This window comes from Choloepus didactylus, chromosome X (genome assembly GCF_015220235.1).
Source record: "Choloepus didactylus isolate mChoDid1 chromosome X, mChoDid1.pri, whole genome shotgun sequence".
Taxonomy (NCBI): Eukaryota; Metazoa; Chordata; class Mammalia; order Pilosa; family Megalonychidae; genus Choloepus; species Choloepus didactylus.
In genome coordinates this window covers 47036241-47056989 of record NC_051334.1, presented here as the reverse complement: position 1 = coordinate 47056989, position 20749 = coordinate 47036241, and the positions used below count along the sequence as shown (strand labels likewise).

The window sequence follows — 20749 nt, the reverse complement described above, 5'->3', positions numbered from 1 at the left end:
TGGTCCTAGATGATTTTTTTCCTTTAATTTTTATTCAAATAACATATATATGGCCTAAAATTCCTCCCTTTTACATATATAATTCAGTACTATTTTTGTACACATTTAGTTCTATTGTAACAAAGCAACTTGTACACTTTTAACTTTTAAAACTAAGCATAATCTTTCCTTTCCAGTGAAACAAAAAGAAAATTTAGAAATAAACAGGAATAAAATTACAATAGAGAAATGTCAATTCCAAATAAGATCCTACAGGTTCTGCTGATTCTCCTATCAAGTGGCAGGGCAAGTCATCATTAAGAGAGAATTTTATTTTAAAAGTGTCATCTTAAACTGCAAGGATGTCCATTAAACATCACAATTAAACATGCCAAAGGAGAAGCCATGTTGTCAAAATGCCCACTTAACCCACCCAAACATCTCAAACCCACCCTTTGCTGACCTTCTATAACCCCATTTTTTAAAGTTTTTTTTTCTTTTTTTAAACAGGAGAAAGTAGACAGATATATGTTGGTAAATGCTAACTGTCCATATTCACATAGAGACACAGTGTAATCTCTGAGCCCAATATACAGAGAAAGGAGGAAAAACGCTAGAATTCTATGCATGACTACACAGGGGCCTAGCATCTTCCAGCTTCCAGCAGAGTGAAGGAAACAGAAGGTTTATCTTTTTTCCCACAGAGCACGGTGGTGTGTTGATTCCATAAAGTATTTTTTGTTGTTGTTGTTGAGACAGGAAGGGATAAAAATGAATTTGGAACAGAAATGGGTAGAGATTCTTTTCCCACTGTATTCTATGCAAGGTATTTACCCCAAAATAAGTTGAGAACCGTGGTTTAAAGGAGAGAAAAGAGATCTCAAAAACAGGGCATCTGAGCACAAGAGGGAAAAAAAAAATACTGCATCTTGCTCCCAGGGACTGGAGAAAATTAAAAAGGGAAGGTTGGAATCCATCAGTGTTCTATTAGTCATCTTCTCTTTCATCCTCCTCTCCTTCCTCTCCCTCATCATCATCTTCATCTTCTTCCCCTTAATCCTCATCCCCCTCTTCATCAATATCTTCCAATCCTTCTCCTTCTTCTTCATCACCATCATCTTCTTCTCCTTCCCCTTCTTCATCATCCATATCAGGAACCAAATAGCACTGTAGTGGATTCAGCCAAATATCATCTTTGATGACCTCTCCTAACTCATCTGCACCTGCATCAGAATGGTTAGTAAACCAGGTAAAGAAGCCCTCTGGTTCTTCATGCTGCCTCTTCCTGCTGGCTTTATTCTGTGTTAGACTTGAACATTTTATCAAGTTCTTTCCAGATTTCCATTTGATTTCAGTTGACTTTGAAGATGGATCACCACTCTTATTCAGATGAAATTCTTTGGATGGAACTCTATTTTCAAAGTAAGGATTTTCATCCAAATAAAAATCTATTCTGTAACCTGATTTAATATCTTCAAATTCTGTCACTTCAACTTGAAATAATGCAATGCCTCTTCATCCTCCTCCCCAAGAAGTGCAGACACTTGAGGATGGTTGGCAAATGTTACCCCAAAATTTGGGATTTTGGTGATCAATTCTGACCTCTTCTGAAAGGTGTTGATCAAGTCTGCTATATTCTTGTTGATTTTCTGTCTAGTTGCTATCCAATTATTGAGAGAGGGGTTTTGAAAATTCAGACTGCAATTGTTGATTTGTCCATTTCTCTTTGCAGTTCTATCAGTGTTTACTCCATGTATTTAAATGTTCTGTTATTAGGTGCCTGATCTTTAGATTGGTAAATACTCTGCATGAGTTGGACATTTTATACCAATATGAAATGACACTCTTTATCCCTGGAAAAAAAATCTTTGCTCTGAAATTAACTTTGTCTGATATTAATATAGTTACTCCAGTTTTCATCTGATTGATGTTAGGATGGTATATATTTTTTGGTCCTTTTACTATTTGAGTCTTCATATTTACAGTTTAATTCTTATAGGCACCATATTAGAAAAAACACAACACAAAATGAGTCAAAGACCTAAATATAATAGTTCTTCAAATACCTAGAAGAAAACATAGGGAAACATCTTCAGAATCTTGGGTAAGGCAATGGTTTCTTAGATTTGCAACCAAAGCACAAGCAACAACAAAAAAGTAGATAAATGGGACCTTATCAAAATTAAAAGCTTTTGTGCCTCAAAGGACTTTATCATGAAAATAAAACAACAACCTATGCAATGGGAGAAAATATTTGAAAACCACATATCCTATAAGGGTTTAATATCCAGAGTATATAAAGAAAGCTGTCAACATAATAAAAGGGCAAACAACCCAATTTTAAAATGGGCAAAAGACTTGAAAATACATGTCTCCAAAGAAGATATACAAGTTCCCAGAAAGCACATGAAATGATGCTCAGTGTCATTAGCCATTAGGGAAAAGCAAATCAAAACCACAATGAGATACAATTTCACACCCATTAGAATGGCTAAAAAAAAAAAAAAGAAAATGACAAGGGTTGAAGAGGATATGGAGAAATAGGAGCACTCATTCATTGCTGGTGGCAATGTAAAATAGCACAGCTGCTGTGGAACAGAGTTTGGCAAGTCCTCATAAAGTTAAGCATAGAATTACTATACAACCCAGTAATCCCACTGCTAGAGAATTGAAAGCAGGGACTCGAATAGATATTTGCACACCAATGTGCATAGCAGCATTATTCACAATTGCTAAAAAGTGGAAGCAATCCAGATGGAAGGAACAGATGAATAGATAAGTAAAATGTGGTACATACATACAATGGAATATTATTTAGCTGCAAAAAAGAATGGTGTTCTGATATATGTGACAACATGGGTGAACTTTGATGACATCATGTTGAATGAAATAATCCCGACACAAAAGCACAAATATTGCACGATCTCACTGATATGAAATAATTAGAATAAGCAAACTCATAGAGTTGGAATCTAAAATATAGGTTACCAGGGAATGGAGTGGAGATAGGGAATGGAAAGTTAAGGCTTAAAATGTACTTGGTTCCTATCTTGAATTATGGAAAAGTTTTGGTGATAGACGGTGGTGATAATAGCACAACACTGTGAATGTAATTAACAGCACTGAAATATATATCAGAATGTGGTTAAAAGAGGAAATTGTTAGGTTGAATATATGGTAACAGAGTGAAAAAATTTTTAAAAATCTGTGGAACTATACTCCACAATAGTTAATAGTACTATTATAAAAATGTGCTTTCATAAATTGAACAAAAGTTCCACACAATGCAAAGTGTTAATAGGGTGGTATATGGGAATTCTGGATTTTATGCATGATTGTTCTGTAAAATCACTTCTTTAATAAAGAAAAAAAGGAACCAAACAGAAATGTTGGAGTTGAAGACCATAACTTAAATGAAAAATATCCTAGCAGGTTTCAACAGTTAATAAGAGCTAATTGGAGCAAATTAGAGCTGACAGAAGACTCAGTGAACTCAAAGACAAAACAAATGAAATTATTCAGATGAAGAGCAGAAAGAAAAAAGAATAAAAAAAGCAAATAGAGCCTAAGAGGCCAGTGGGAAATCATCAAGCATACTAATACAGAATCCCAGAAGAGGGAAGAGAAGGGAAAGAAGGAACTTTCAAAGAATTGGCAGGAAACTCCTCAAATTTAATGACAGACATGGATATGCACATTTAAGAATCCCAAAGAACCCCAAACAAGAAAAAATTGAAGAGAACTATGCCCAGACACATAGTAGTGAGACTACCAAATGCCCAGGACTAGGACAGATTTCTGAAAGCTGCAAGAGAAGAGGAATGTGTTATTTACAAGGGAGTCCCAATAAGATTAAGTACCAATTTGTCATCAGAAACCATGGAGGCAAGAAGGCAGTGGGATAAAATATTTAAAGTGCTGAAAGAAAACAACTGCCAACCAAGAATTTTATATCCAGCAAGACTGTCTTTCAATAGTGGGGAAGAGATTAAGATATTCCCGGATAAATAAAAGTTAAGGAAATTCGGCACCACTAAACCTGCCCTACAAGCAATGCTAATGGGAGTTCTTCAGCCTGAAAGGAAAGGACACACGACTGATTCAAAGCAGCATAAAGAAATAAACACCTCTGCCAAAGGTAAGCATATGGATAGTGATAAATACCAATACTATTTTATTGTATTTTTTGGTATGTAACTCCACTGTTTACTTCTTATAGCTTTGAAAATGCAAATACATGAAAAGTGATAATAAATTTATGGTCTGGACATAAAATATATAAAGATATAATTTGTAACAAATGCAGCAAAAAGGTTGGGGGTGGAGGGGTATAGGAACAGTGTATGTGTATGCTATTGAAGTCAAGTTGCTATCAAAACAAGCATGATTGTTATAGATTTTTGGATGTTATATTTAAACCCCATGGTAACCACAAAGAAATAATGTGAAAAATTTATACTGAATGAAATGAGAAGGAACTCAAAATGGTACATTACAAAAATCAACTAAATAGGAAATTAGGTATTACCAGAAGAATAGAGGGAAAAATGAGACTCACAAAGACCATGTAGCAAAATGGCAGAAAAATGTCCTCCATTATCAGTCATTACTCTAAATATAAGTGGATTAAACTCTCTGGTTAAAAGGCAGAGACTGGTAGAAAGGATAAAAAAACATGACCCAACTATATGCTTTTTATAAGGGACTCATCTTCTATTCAAGCACACAATGTAGGTTGAAAATGAAAGGATAGAAAAAAATGAACCATGGAAATAAGTAACCAAAGCATAGGTGGGGAAGCTATGCCAATATCAGATAAAATGGACTTTAAGCCAAAAACTGTTACAAGGGAAAAACAAGGTCTCAAAATACTGATAAAAGGGGTCAATTTGACAAGAAAACATAGCAATTATAAATATACATATATATAACTAACAAGCAGAGCCCCCAAAATATATGAAGCAAATATTAACAAATTTAATGGAGAAACAGATGGTTCTACATTAATAGTGGGAGATTTCAATACACCACTTTCAATAATGGATAGAACATCTAGAGAGAAGATAAATAAGGAAATACAAGACTTGAAAGATAGTATAAACCAACTAGATCCAACAGACATATATAGAACTCTTCACCAAACAGCGGCAGAATACACATTCATCTCTAGTGCACCTGGGTCATTCTCCAGGAAAGACCATATGTTAGGTCAGAAAAGACTCAATTAACACATAAATATTGAAAGGATACAATAAGATCTTCTCTGATCAGAATGGAATGAGCTAGAAATCTATAACAGAAAAAAGAGAGATATAAAGTCAGGAACCAACCTTTCAACTGGAGGACCTAGAATAAAAGAGTAAACTAAGTACAAAGTGAGCAGAAGGAAAGAAATAACAAAGATTAGAGCAGAGATCATTGAATAGAGTTAAAAAACAGAGATTGAAATGAAACCAAAACTTGGCTCTGTGAAAAGATCAATAAAATTAACAAAACTTTGTCTAGACTGACAAAGGAAAAACAGAGAGGGGATCCAAATAACTAAAAGAAGAAATTTAGGGGGGCCATTATTATCGACCACACAGAAATAATAAGGGTTATAGAAGGATACAATGAAGAAATGTACACTAACAAAATAGATAATATAGATGAAGTAGGCAAATTATTAGAAGTACAAAAATTACCTACACTATTCAAGATGAAATAGAAATTCTCAGCAGACCAATAGTAAGTAAAGAGATTAAAGCAATAATAAAGAACCTCCCAACAAAGAAAAGTCCAAGATCAGACTGCTTCATTGGTGAATATTATCAAACAGTCCAAGAACAATGAACACTAATTCTGCTCAACTCTTCCAAAAAAATTGAAGAGAGAAAACCCCCTAACTCACTCTACAAGATCATCACCATAATACCAATGCCATATAAAGACAACACAAAAAAGGAAAATTACAGACTAATACCCAATGTGAATATAGTTGCAAAAATTCTCAACAAAATACTAGCAAACAGAATACAAAAGCACATTAAAATATTTATGCACCATGATAAATTGGGATTTACGCAAGAGTAGTTCAACATAACAAAATCAATTAATGTAATACACCACATTAAGAAAGTAAAGGAGGAAAAAAACACCTGATCATTTCATTTGATGCAGAAAACGCATTTGACAAAATCCAGCACTCCTTCTTGGTAAAAATACTTAGAACACTAGGAATAGAAGGACACATTTGCAACCTGATTATGGGCATATATAAAAAACCCAAAGCTAACATCATAGTCAGTGGTGAAAGACTGAAATCTTTCCACTTAAAATCAGGAACAAGACAAGGATGCCATCTGTCACCACTACAACATTGTAATGGAAGATCTAGCCAGAGCAATCAAGCAAGAAAAAGAAATAAAAGACATTTAAATTTGAAAACAAGAAGTAAAACTTTTTGTATTTGCAGATAACATGATCCTATAAATAAAAAATCCTAAAAAATCCACAACAAAGTTATTAGAGCTAATAAACAAATTTAGCATAGTGGCTGGGTACAAGATCAACACACAAAAATTAGCAGTGTTTCTGTACACTAATAATGAGCAATCTGCGGAGGAAATCAAGAAAAATATTCCATTTATAATAGCAACTAAAAGAATCAAATAACTAGGAATAAATTTAACCAAAGATGTAAAGGACTTGTACACAGAAAACTACAAAATATTGCTGAAAGAGGTTAAGGATACCTAAATAAATGGAAGGGCAGTCCATCCTCATGGATTTGAAGACTAAATGTTATTAAGATGTAAATTCTACCTCAAACAGTATACCGATTCAACACAATTTCCACCAAAGTTCAACACCCTTCTTTGCAGAAATGGGAAACCCAATCATCAAATTCATGTGGAAGGATAAGTGACCCCAAATAAACAAAACCATCTTCAAAAAGAACAAAGTTGAAGGACTCAGCCCTGGGACCCCCTTTTGCACAACTTTTATGCCTCAGGTAACTTCTGCATTAGGAGATCCCAGCCCATGGAGCCTGTGTTCAGTGTTCAGAAAAACCTGATTGTTTCATTTAGGTGCACCTGAAATTAGGGACCAGGCTGGGATTGAGCACAACTTGTCAATAGTTCTACCATGGCTTGCTCTGGTTTTTGGGGGGTTGCTTTATATGTGCCCAAATGCCAACCACTAGGGCCTTGCTGTGGTTCTATGTGGCTTTAGATCCCCGTGCCTGAATGTGTGTGGGTCCTTAAGTCACTGCTGTGTGAGACTCTGTGGTTAGTGATCATGGCAGGAGGTACCCAGGCCAGAGCATTGTCACTGTGGATAGGGCTGGGAATACTTGACTGGAGAATGAACTTCTTCCAACCTCATGTGGTTGTTGGCAGAATTCATTTTCTTGAGGGCTGTTGGACTGAGGATCTCAATACCTCAATGCTTTGCTGGCTGTTTGCCAGAAGCCACCCTCATTTCTTTGCTACATGGTCCTCTCCATTCGGTAGCTCACAGCATGGCTGCTTGCTTTATCAAAGCAAGCAAAGGAGAGCATCAGCAAGACAGAAGTTCCAACTTATGCAACATAATCATGGAAGTTATATCTCATCCCCTTTGCTGTTTTCTATTTATTAGAAGCATGTCACAGATCCCACCCACACTCAAGGTGAAAGGAATTATACAAGAGCATACATACCAGGAGGCTGAAATCATTGAAGACCATCTTAGAGTCTGCACACCTTTCCCAGAAATTATATATTTATATATATTTTTGTATATGTATATGTATATATATATATCTTATAGGTTCTTAAACCTAGCAGGTCCTGTAAGCAAAAATTAGCTGACTGAATAGAAAACTAAAGTGCTGGAGACACAGCATTAAGAAATGTTGTTGGGAAGAAAGACTTATGGTCTTATGGTTTAAGGTCTCTCTACCTGAGAGAGAGTTAGTTCTGCTTTAACCCTCACCTCCTGTCATACCCTCCTTTTCTCCAGTACGGTGATTCTTTACCCTTGGAAAATAATCTTGCCACTAAAATCTCATTCGTTTTAACTCTTATTTTATTCAACAAGCATTTATTAGGTATTTACCCTGTAACAGGTATTTACCCTGTATTTACCCCATAATCATACTAGATGTCAGGTATACAGTAGTGAATAAGAAAGACTGTATTTCCTAGTGTAACAGGAAATTAGCCATTAAACCAAAATGGCAAGTGCTATGATAGGAGATCCCTAAGATGCCTTGGTGGTACATAATCAGGGCAACCCATCACCTGGGAGCTGAGGAGCTCCAATCAGTATCTGGAATTTCATGGCAGACAAATTTTGCCCCATTAGTCCCCTGGGGATACTGAATTGACTACAGATGTTATCTCTATTTCCTGGAGCCTAGAACCATGCCTGACATATAGTAGGTCCTCAATAAATGTTTGCTGAATTGAATCATTGAAACCATAAGTTTGGAAGTTCAGTATGATATATTCAGCAATGTCTATGGGACTGTTGAACAAACCGATGCCCAGAAGGTATGCTTGCTTCCCAAGTCAGCCTTCCATGAACAGGCATATTTGAGACCTCTGAGTACATGGAACTGACATTTCTACATGCAGTTCTGTCCAAGTGCTTTCCTGTAGAAGCTCTTTACGTGTTAATATAAATCAGTAGTTTCCATGGAAGCAAAATGAACTCACTGAGATGCGGAAAACACTAAGCTATTCTCGCACTGCTGAGAGTATGTTACTTTTAGCTATGGAAACCTACTTATTCCTTGGCAACTCTAAAGTGTGTTACTCTTTCCTTCTTCATTCACTAATTTCTTCAGAAAGGCACTAGATGACTGATGTCCTGCCTGGGGCAAGCCTTCATGAAAGTTTTGTTTCTGAAGCAGCCAAATTCCACATTGTGACCTCCCCAAGCTCTATTAAAAGAATTGAAATCAAGAATTTAATCTTGACTCTAAATTTTAGCCTCAGTGTTACTTTTCTCAGATCTTTTGCATTTTAAGTCATATCTCTTATTTTGGAATAAAATGTTTATCAGTCACTTATTTATGAATCAAATATAATTGGACACCTATTGTAAACCAGGTACTGTGCTGAGAACTAGGGATACAAAACAAAGGAAGCATAATACCTTCATCAGTGAGCCCATTGTCTTTGTCAGGTCCACCATATATGGCTGGGTGGGTTCTTTACTGAGCAAGGATATTCAACTCAGGTGGCTGCCTTTTTCTAATACTTGACAAAGGTATTATCTGGGCAAGTAGCTGCTCTAGACTTTGTCTCTGCTATTAAAATGGGGATTCTCAAACTGGAGTTTATGACTTTTGGAGCCCATGAACTCTTTGATATGCTATCCCAAATTGTGTTTATATTTCTCCATTTCTCTGGAGAGCCTTAATTCTATCTTCAATGGGGTATGAACCCTCCCCCAAATTTTAAATCATTGCATTTAAAGACTTCTAGGTATTCCAAATCACATCAAGTCTTCTGAATTATGCAGGACATAAATCATTCATAAACAAACTGACTATTAAATGAATAGAAGAAATTCCAAGCACTAGAAATTAAGTTACTTTAGGCTACATGGCATTTTTTTTATCCTCTGAAGTCACACAAAGTAGGCAAATGCCAATTCTGTTAATTATCTAAAGCAGTCTCTTCTTCAAGGTTTAGGTAGTAACTTGTCTTGGAGAGAAACATGTCTTCCAATATTCAGTTTCATGGTATAAGGTATAGAAAAGAGTAGATTTGGAGTCAGATATTTCTGGGTTCAAATACCCCTTCCAAGACCTATTAATTGTAAGATATTAGGTGAAGAACTTAACCTAGAGTCTCATTTTGCCCACCTGTAAAATGAAATAATAATACATTACAGTAAGATTTTTACTACAAAATGAGGTAAGGTATGCTAAGGGCCTGGCATATACTATACCCTTAGTAAGTGGCAGTAATGGTTATTATTATTTTTTAGATTAATTCTAAAAAGAATTCTATGGGACAATTTACCTACTTTTTAAAAGATCCTAAAATATTAAATACTAATTGCAACAAAAACAACTAACACTTCCCAAAGCCCTGTAGCCTTTAGACTGTCATATTGAATTAAAAAGTTGAAATTTGATGGGACTTCCAGAAGAGCTGAGTAAATGAGCTCAGCAAATCCTCTCTCCAGAAAACAATGATGAAACTGGACAAAGTTGTCAAAAATAATCTTTAAAAGACCCTGAAAATTGACTCAAAGCATACAGAAAATTGAAGAGTGTTTATTCATGAAAATTTAACGAACATCCATAAGTATAGTATGAGTCTCTGGGGTATTAGTCTTGGACTTCTCCAATCTCCTTGCAGCCCAGCTCCATAATTCTACCCAGTTGGAGCAGGTTGTGGGGAATGGCAGCTCTACTGCCCTGCCAGAGGCTGCTGACTTTATTTGGAGCCAAGCGTGGAAAATTCCATGCATAGAAGAGCACTGTTGAAAACAATACCCATCTCAGTGGCAAACAATCAGGGAAGAACAACATTGTAGCTAGCCTGAGGTTGCAATACTGGTAGGGACAAACAACAGAATGGCATCCAGCCAGAAATTTATGTATGTTTTACAACCAAAATGGAATCAATGGTAGAAGGAAATCTGGGATATCCACAAATATTTGAAAATTAAACAACATAAGTAATCCATAGGTCAAAGAAGAAATCATATGGGAAATTAGAAAATATTTTGAGTGGAATGAAAACAAAAACACACCATATCAAAATTTATGGATGCACCTAAAGCAGTGCTTAGAGGGAAATGTGTAGCTATAAAGACCAAATTAGAAAATAAGAAAGATCTCAAATCAATAACCTAATCTCCCACTTTAAAAAACTAGAAAAATAGGAGCAAGCTAAACCAGAAGAAGAAAAGAAATAAAAAAGACTAAAACATGACTCAAGCTGGAAACAGAAAAAATGAAGAAAATCAATGTAAGCAAATATTGGTTCTTTGAAAAGATCAACAAAATTGACAAATACACTGATCAACAAAAAAAAGAGAAGACACAAATTACCAAAATCAGGAATGAAAGAGGGTATACCACTACTGAGCTTACAGAAATTAAAAAGGTCATAAGGCAATATTATGACCAACCTTATGCCAATAAATAAGATGAGTTAGATGAACTTAACATATTCCTTGGAAGACACAAATTATCAAAACTGACTAAAAAGTAAATAGAAAATCTGTGTAGACCCATTAGTAGTAAAGAATTTGAATTAGTAATTTAAAAAACTTACCACAAAATAAAGCCCAGAGATAGATGACTTCACTAGTAAATACTACCAAACATTTAAAGAAGAAACAATATCAATCCTTCACAAACTTTTCCGTAAAACAGAGGAGGAAACACTCATTCTAAAAGGCCTTTAACACCCCAATAGCACATCTTGACAATATATCACAAGAAAAGCAAACTACTCCTATATCCATCATGAACATAGAAGCAAATAACCTCAACAAAAATTAGCAAACAAAATCTAGCAACATTAAAAAAGATTCTACACCTTGAAAATGGGATTTATTCTAGGAATTCAATACTGATTTAACATCCCCAAATTAATTAATGTAATATATCATATTAATAGAATAAAGGACAAAACCACAGGATCATCTGGTTAGACTCAGAAGAAGTACTTGACAAAATCCAACACTCATTACTGATAAAAACTCTCAACAACTCATGAATACAAGGGAACTTCCTGGACTTGATAAAGGGTGCCTGTGAAAAACCTACACTAGCACCACACTTAATGGTGAAAGAAAAAGTGCTTTCCTCCAAGGTCAAAAACAAGACAGATATGTCCAGTTTTACCACTGTCATTCAACATTGTATTGGAAGTTCTAGCCAGTGCAACCAGGCAAGAAAAAGAAGTAATAGGCATTCAGATTAGAAAGGAAGAAGGAAACCTCTTTTTATTCACAAACAACATGATCATGTATATAGAAAATCTTAAGAAATCCACACACATAAAAAAGTAACTACTAAACCCTTCAGGAAGGTTGCAGAATATAAGAACATTATAACATTATATTTTTATACACTAGTAATGAATAATCCAAAAATGAAACTAAGAAAACAATTCCATTCATGATAGCATCCAAAAGAATGAAAACAGGAATATGTTTTTAAAAGAAATGCAAGACTTGTTCATTGAAAACTACAAAATATTGCTGAGATATATTAAAGAAGATATAAATAAATGGGGATGCATTCTCTGTTCGCTGATTAGAAGGCTCAATATTATTAACATGATTTTTCCCAAATTGATCTATAGCATCAACTCAAATCCTATCAAAATCCCGGCAGGATTTTTTTTTTTTTGTAGAAATTGACAAGCTGATCCAAACATTTAAATGGAAATACAAAATACCTAGAATAACCCAGATAACTGAAAAATAATAACAAAGTTTGAGTGTTTAAAGCTTAATACAAAGCTAGAGTGTACAAGACAGTGTGGTATTGTGTAAGGACAGACATATAGATCAACAGAACATAATTGAGGGCCCAGGAATAAACTGTTACATTTATGGTCAAATGATTTTCAACAAAGTTACCAATGCATTTCAAGGGGTAAGGATAGTCTTTTCAACTAATAGTGCTGGGACAATTGTATATACAGATGAAAAAATATGAAATGAGACCTTTACCTCACATCGTAACCAAAAAACTCAAAGTAGATCATAAACCTAAATGTAAGAGCTAAAACTAAAAACACTTAGGAAAAAAACATAGGATAAAAGTCTTCATGACTGGGTGTTAGGCTAAGATGTCTTAGATAAGACACCTCCAAAGTATGATCAAAAAAGAATAAAAGAAGATAAATTGGGCTTCATCAAAATTAAAATGTTTTGCCCCCTTCAAAAGACACTTAAGAAAATGAAAAGACAAGCAACAGACTAGGAGAAAATATTTTCAAATCAAATATATGATAAAAAAACTTATTTGCAGAATATATAAAATGTTTTTGCAACTCAGTAATAAGACAACTCAATTGAAAAATGGGCAAAAGGTTTGAAAAAAACATTTCACGAAAAAAGTGAGCACATGAAAAGGTGCTCAACCTCATTAGTCATCAGGGAAATGAAAATTAAAACAATGAGATTCAATTTCAAACCTGTAATGGCTATAATTAAAAAGACAATAATAATAAGAGTTGACAAGGATGTGGAGAAACTGGAACCCTCATATATATCTGATGGGAATGTAAGGTGGTACAGTCACTTTGGAAAACAGTTTGGCAGCTCCTCAAAAAGTTAAACATAAATCTGCCATACGACCCAGCAATCCCACTTCTAGATATCCATCTAAGAGAAGTGAAAACACATGTCCACAGAAAGACTTGTATGCAATTGTTCATAGCAGCATTATTTATAACAGTCCAAACTGGAAGCAACCCGAATGCCCATCAACTTTCAAAGGGTTAAACAAAATATGGTATATTCAGCCACTGAAAGTAATTTTCAACTATTAAAAGGAGTGAAGAACAATACATACTACAAAATGGATGAAAATCAAAAGCATCCTGCTAAGTGCGAGAATCCAGTCACAAAAGACCACATACTGTATGATTCCATCTAAATGAAATGTCCAGAAAAAAACAAACTATAGACATAAAAAGTAGATCATTGGTTGCCTGGGGCTGGGAATGGGTATGGAGCAAATGGACATGAGGGATCTTTTTGGGTGATGGAAATATTCTAAGTTTGGATTATGGTGATAGTTGCACAATTCTATAAATATACTAAAAATCACTCAATTGTACACTAAACACTGGTTGGCTTTATCAAATGTTAATATATCATAATAAAGCTGTTATTTTTTAAAGTTGGGGGGGCATTTCACTCTCTAATTAAAAGGAAGTACTTGCTTGAGACAGACCATCATAGATTCTGTTTTAATACCAGCTCTTTGCTGGATCTGGGGGATAAGGTGGGGTGGGAATTAAAGAATACGTGAGGGGCAACATTTTCCAATACTGTAAGCAGAAATTCATGTGTTTATTCATTCACTCATCACCTTAGCATTGACTTCCTGTGCTATGATTAATTTTATACATCTCATAGGGATTTTTAAATAGTACACACAGTTTTATATACAACACCAGGTGTAATGATAAAGCTAGCTAAATTCTGTATTGCAAGCATACAGGCAAGTTTCAGCTGTTATTGAATGATCTTTATTGCCAAATATACATATGGATCCACTTTTAGTTGTACTTCTAGTGAGATCTCACAGGCCAATGATGTTGGTAAGAAGCATATGCTTCTGGTTTGCTGGGGAGAAAAAAAAGAAAATATATTCTGAATAAAAATGAACTTTATGAGACTTATTTCTCTCCATCAGCGTGTCAAAGAATGTATTTTCTGATTCATATTCATTTGTATTTGCATTTTCTCCAATAGCATATTTGTACATTTTTCTTTTGAACACTCAGTTTCATTCCCCTATTCGCCAAAAAGTATTCCTTTATTTTTCCTCTGCCCTGGTAGCAGGTACATATTAATCTTTGACTTCCTCCCCTCCACAATGCCTCTAATTTGAGAGGTTTATTTTGGAAGCAAAACAGGTGTGACCAACTGCTGAATGGAAATGGGTGGTCCCACACCGTGTGTAAAATACATACCTTCTGGAATTACCTAATGTGGATAAAGTTTTATAATTTCCTTTGACATGTACATATTCCCTTTCTCTCTCTCCTTTCCCACTGCTCTGAGCACAAGGTTAAGGAAAGGGGAAAATCAGATTCTGAAAATTTTTTCTACCCCCTTCATTATTGACTTTATACATGATTTCCTTCCACCCCCAGGTGAAAGTCTGTTCTGCAAGGGTGCAGTCATAGGGTAAACTTGGAACACTGTTGAATTAAGATATTCCTAGAGTAATTATGAATAGAACTTCTTGAATTATTAGTTTACTAAATTTGAACTACTATCTATCCAATGGTAGATTATTTGGCTCATAGTTGTGTGTTTTTTTTTAATCGGAATTTTTAAGCATTCCCCAAAATCCATCTCTGCAACAGACCTGCCCTCTTAGACTTTAACTAAAAATGGGAATCCTAAATAGTTATGGCATCCATGAAAAATGGGAGTTGGTTATTGTTTACATATTCTTTGAATGGCCTTAAAACACTTAACCATAAATAATTTTACCAGAACCTGGGCGCTTCTGAGAAATCACATAGAGCAATTCTAAGCGCTGTCGATAAAAATGTGCCCACCTATTTGGTTTCTGCCTCATGTTTTATAATCACCTTGTCAGTTCTTTATGCTGAATTCTATCCTATCTAACTACTTGCCTAATGCTTCACATGAGATGATATGTGGTTACATTCGCATTGGGTTTTATAAGACACACTACAGAAAACGTTCCTACACCTGTAATCAAGTGTAATCACTAGGGGAAAAGTCAGAGCTTACAAATAGAGCTGCTTCTACTAATAATATTGTTGAGCATTCAAGATTAGTTAGTTCAGCCTAGTGTAATAATTAATGTGAATAAGGACAGTGTAGTGGAGGTGCCTTCTTTGATCCATTGTTATTCGAAACCCTAGTCGGACATTTCAGAGTTTGAAAGGACCCAAAAGGCGTTTGTCTCAAATGTCTTTTCTCTTAAAACAGAGATTAAATTTTATTTGTAATTAAGAGAACTCATCCATTTAAAATATTTTATGTTAGTTGATGCCCCAAACCACTTTCAAAACTACCCTCCATAAGTCAGTTTATCCAGAATAAATATAGTAAATCCTGAAGTGTCTGAGATTTCTTTACACTTCCCACTGATAGATTTGAATAGGCTTTTAGCATGGTACAATTATTATTGGCTTTGGCACAACTATATCACTAGGTAACATGTTTTATGGCTGCAAATGTCTTTGTTCTAAAGAATTGTAAAATGTGAATGTGATCTAATAAGGCAGTTATTCATTTACTACTCCCTGCTCATCACCCCCGACTTGGAGCCCTAGGCCAGTGTGTTTCCAATTTCAATTCCAACTGTTGCAGAGAAAACTTATTATAAAGAGAATTTAGGGTTATCCAGCAATATTTTGATGCCACAGGAAAAAAATCTCACAATGCCACAAATAATCCAGCAATAAGGCAAGTACTATAATATGCTTTTATATTTTAGTAGGTTGAATGGATGTAGGAGGGTGGTGAAAGGTGAGAAAGGAGAGGTTAAGGACAGACAGTTTGCAGAATTCTCCTTCTTTAACAGAAGACTGGCTTGATTTTATTCAGTCTTCTGTCATCCCTTTATGGACCTTCCTATCTTGCCCTCTCTTTCCTTAATTCTCCTCTTCAACCCCATCTCCTCACCTTGATTCGGTCATTTTCAGTTCTAGAACCTCTCAAACAATGCTGCGGAGGACTGCATGGGTTGGTCAAGGCATCCATTTATTCATTCACCAAACATTTACCACGTACCTCTTCTGTTTGTGATTCTGTGCAAGGTACTAGGATCTACCCTGAGTAGGACAGTTTCTGCCTTTTATAGAGACTAGCAGTGGGACCCCAAAACTCTGATGGGTTAAATGGCTTTCAACCTGCAAAGACTACAATAGTATGCATGCTGTGTTTGGTTTGATTGTTGAAGGTGTGCAGACAGCTCCACTATTCTTCCTTAAACTTCCATCTTCAAAGGAGAGTGGCAGCTTTAAGAGCAGATGCCTTTATCCTCTCCATCTAGAACATTCATAGAAAGTAGAACCCATGAGCCAAGAATAAATCTTAATCTTTTACTGAGAACTTGAGTCAAGAATGGATGATTTGATTAAGAATAGATCAAAGTCAAACAATATCAGAGCTAGAGATGACTATCACAGTTTGATGTCACCAGGAAGCAGACTGGAGATCAGCATACAGGATATTCATTAGGAAATGTTCTTGGGATCAATACCTGTAGAAGGGAGGGGAAAGAAACATGAGTGGGTAGATGGAGAGGTTGAGCTGCCACTCAGTCCCGATGAAGCCCTCAGCCAATCTCCTGGGGAGCTCTGGTACTGGAATGGCTCTTTAGAGTTGTTCCAACATGAGGCAAGGGGGTCAGGCTTTAATATTCCCTGCATTGTCCAGGCATTGGATGTGGGCTGCCCTGGTTAGACCTTGTTTGTGGCAGTTTTTTTCAGCTGAGGCAATCCCTGAAGGGGGTTGGGAGCTGAGAGTGCCAGCAGGCATCAATCTCAGTAAGCGAGGAAATAATTCTTCATTCCTGAAAGAGGATATGGGCAGAACGTGACAGTGTCTACCACAACTACCTTTAATTAAGGCTAGCCTAGATCCAGACAATTTACCTAGATCCAACAAGACCAGGGAAATCAGGCTACTTAGGGAAGAAATATCATCCCCATGAGCCATTTGGAATGGTACAGTCAAAACATCTAGCCAGTTGACTACATTTTTCTTTCCTTCCACTTGTGCTGGCATTTTTGTTCATAACACAGATGATTTAAAAGGAATGAAGCTCCTCCCCACTATCTAAATATGGTACCATGTTAATAAGAGATTTCAATAAAGGTTTCTTCTTCAATCATGGAAATTTATTGAAAAGGTATTTCTAATGGTATTTACAGGTGTGACTATGAAGAATGACGGTGGTGTTTTTACACATATCTAGGGTGCCATATGATCCATTTTGCCTGGGACAATTCTGATTTGTGCCTTTGTTCCAACATAATTATTAATAGCACACTTTTCACTCTCAAAAGTGTTCCTTTTGAGATAATAAACTATATATAGGGTAACCTTACAAATGCCTGATAGAATGTGAATACCAAAACCAGTGCTATGCTTCAAAATAATCACCTTGAAAGACCAAATCCACACTTATTCCAAGATGCTGTCATTGTCAAATATTTTTAGAACTATGCTGTTAGAATCACTGGCAGGATTAGTACATGAATTTTTCACAAGTGCTGTTCAATTCCATTCAATCCCATCTCATTCTCCATTTTCCTCTCACTCTCTGATACCATTTTCTACCATTATAAGAAGCAAGCCTTTTCTCCACACGAGTCATTCACCATGTCCATTGGACTCGGCTTTTTTTTTCCACTGGACTTGGCTTTGATTAACTTTGGCTGTTTTCCAAATCACATCTTTCTTTCAAAGATGAGAATTTTCTGCCACCGATTGCGCCCAAAATTGTAAACCACACACATTCTCTCTACCCCTCTCTCTCTCCCTCTCTCTCCCTCCCTCCCTCCCTCCCTCCTCCCTCCCTCTCCCTGTCCCTTACATGTAATATCAAGTAATATAACAATATAATCATAGCTGCTGTGACTTGACGGGGTTAATACATAACACCTCTCTTTCCAATGCCTGTTCTACACCAATGGATATGGACAGAAGACTAGCTGATGGATATTAAAATGTCTGCCATATTGACTTTGGAGCACATGGTATATGTGTGTAACAACAGTGAATTTACTAATAATGGTAATATTTTCCACATTTTCTTCTCTTGTGCCACTGGATGAACTAGGAGGCCCATTGTCCCTCACTGGAAGAAATCAGCAGTCCTACTCCTACCTTTGCCAAACCACTACCGCTATAGCAACTTTTGGTTTTGTGGAAATGTCCCTTGACCATGGCAGATGTTACCTGAGAAAGGTTCTGAAATGGGTTAGAATATAGAATCAATTGGATTTACTCTCTGGTTGCTTCATGGATGAAAATCCACTCCCTGTCCTACTTACTATCCCAAATTAGTCCAGCAGCAATTGTCCTACCCAACCTGTAGAGTGCCTGCAATGAGGTTAAATGACATCTGGATGTCATCAGGTTTTGGTCTTCAGCTAATGTCTGTCCACATCTGCTTTCACTAAATCCATGCAGGCTTGTCATGTTTGACTAGATTAATCTCATTTAGATGTATCTTTCATTGGATCAGATATCAGAAATACAATGATATTTCTGTAACTTAAGAAACCTTGAGGGCTTTGCTTTTCTCTTTATCTCCAGAAGGCAGGCATCCACCTTTACACTATTAGGATGTTAGTTTTATTGATGTTTGTTCTAGTTTGCTAACGCTGCTGGAATGCAAAACACCAGAGATGGATTGGCTTTTATAAAAGGGGATTTATTTGGTTACACAGTTACAGTCTTAAGGCCATCAAGTGTCCAAGGTAATACATCAGCAATCGGGTACCTTCACTGGAGGATGGCCAATGGTGTCCAGAAAGCCTCTGTTAGCTGGGAAGGCACGTGGCTGGCGTCTGCTCCAAAGTTCTGGTTTCAAAATGGCTTTCTCCCAGGACGTTCCTCTCTAGGCTGCAGTTCCTCGAAAATGTCACTCTTGGTTGCACTTGGGATATTTGTCCTCTCTTAGCTTCTCTGGAGCAAGAGTCTGCTGTCAATGGCCGTTTTCAAACTGTCTCATCTGCAGCTCCTGTGCTTTCTTCAAAGTGTCCCTCTTGGCTGTAGTTCCTCTTCAAAATGTCAGTCTCAGCTGCACTGAGTTCCTTCTGCTATGTCAGCTCATTTATATGGCTCCACTGATCAACCTAGACCCACCCCAAATGGGCGGAACAATACCCCCATGGAACTTATCCAATCAGAGTCATCACCCACGGCTGGGTGGGGTGCATTCCAAAGAGACACTCAAAGAATTACAATCTAATCAACACTGATAACATCTGCCCACACAAGATTACATCAAAGATAATGGCGTTTGGGGGACACAAATATATTCAATGTTTATGTCATATTTGATCGCATTTGATCACTGCCATACTCTGCTGACTCTTGTAACATTTCTTTCTCATCTTTCTCTCTCCATCTCTCTCTCTCCACTGTGATATCCACCCACCCACAGCCATTCACCCCTCCCCCCAGGAGATTATTTTTAACCTTTCATTTGAAACAATTTTAGACTTACAGGAAAGTTGCAAAAATAGTACAAAGTTCAGCTATACTCTTCATCCAACTTCTTCTAATGTTACTTAATTAAATAAACTTAGTACCATTATCTAGACCAGGAAATTAACACTGTACAATATGATTAATTAAACTAAGGAGCTTATTTGAATTTTACTAGTTTTCCCCTACGTGTCCCTTTTCCATTTCGGAATCCAATCTGGACCCCATTGTTGTGTCTCCTTCAAACTATGGGAGTTATTCATTCATTCCTTGTTTTTCATGACCTTGACACTTCAGAAGAGTACTGGTCAGTTATTTTGTGGAAAGTCCCTCAATTTGTGTTTCTCTAATGTTTTCTCATGAATCAATTGAGGATATGCATTTTTGTCAAGAACACCACAAAACTTATATTGTACCCTTTTCAGTACTTCATATCAGGAGAGAGGTATGTAATGTTGCTATGTCTTTAACTGGTGATCTTAACATTGATCCCTTGATTAAGGCGGTCTTTCTCTACTGTAAAATTACTATTTTTCTCTTTGTTGTTAGTAACTACCTTGGGTGAGATACTTTTAGGCTATGAAAATACCATGTTTCTCCTCAAACTGTTGTTGACTGATTTTAGCATCCATTAGTGAATATCTTGCCTGCAATGATTATTACTGTCGTGTTCCACTGGTGATTTTGTATTTACCTCATTTCTTCTTCATTTATTAAATGGAATTGCCCTATTAATTTATGAATTTTTTTTCAGAATGGACTCATGGATAATTATTTTATTCTGTGGGTTATAATCTGTTTCAGTTTGCTAAAGCTACCAGAAATGGTTTGGCTTTTAACAGTGGGGATTTATTAAGTTACAGGTTAAAATTCTAAGGCC

The 20749-nt window shown here is 36.1% G+C and overlaps 1 pseudogene; it reads right to left on the bottom strand.

The window, feature by feature from the left end:
* Window positions 1–966: 966 nt before the first annotated feature.
* LOC119522108 lies at window positions 967–15250 on the bottom strand (annotated as a pseudogene).
* Window positions 15251–20749: the final 5499 nt, after the last annotated feature.